A 909-nucleotide genomic window follows, 5' to 3' on the forward strand; every position below is an offset into this window, starting at 1 on the left:
ATTTTATCACAAAAAGTATGTCTTTTAGATTAATAAAAAGTTGTTACATAAAGCCATGCTTCACATCATCGACCCAAAAATTTTAACTGTAAATGAAAGTCAAAATTATTCAAACTGGTCAGATTTATAAATTTCAGAATTAAAATTACATCAAATCTAGTTCCAAATTCAAACGTTTGATGGGCAGGCGATGATGTAACGAACGATCGGCGCTTTGCAATTCAGCTATACGGAACGGGCTCGGTTAGAAGCTGTAACTCAATTTCGTACATCACTAGTGGATATGAAGGAGTGACGTTGATGTGTCAATGGTATGGTAAAGAGTAGAGCGGGCTACGAGGAATCTAGTTTTTGGAGTTGCGGCAACAAGGAATGGCATAGTTGTAAATTTAAATTGACAATTGTAAGCACAATTTCGTTTTATTCATATTTACTGGCCAGTACAGCCCTCGCAGCATGGCTCCTCGCACAACGCCGTTTTTATGGCGCGAAAATCTATCGGAGTTTCGCTTCTTATTATAACGTGACACGAGATTTTTTCGCGCGATAAAAATGGCGACGTGCCTGCCGTGCTACGGGGGCAGCTCCGGTATTTTGTCAAGAGAAAGGTCAGTTTTAATGTCTGTAGCTAAGATTTGTTCAAATACATTAATTAATTCAAAAAGTCATTAAAAATCCATCATAGTCTGAATATGCGTTAAAAATTATGTCGAAATAAAGAAATTCAATAACTAAGTACCAAATCGGAAGTGACTCAATATCTCGGAATACATACAAAGGGCTAAAAAGGGGTCAATTAGGCGATAAAATTATATTTTTCCCACGATACACTTATGAATTATACTAGAGCAGTGTAATCTACACGTGCGAACTGGTAGCCATTAATTATGTAATTCAAAATTGTCGAGA

This window comes from Amyelois transitella, chromosome 15, assembly GCF_032362555.1.
Source record: "Amyelois transitella isolate CPQ chromosome 15, ilAmyTran1.1, whole genome shotgun sequence".
Classification (NCBI taxonomy): Eukaryota; Metazoa; Arthropoda; class Insecta; order Lepidoptera; family Pyralidae; genus Amyelois; species Amyelois transitella.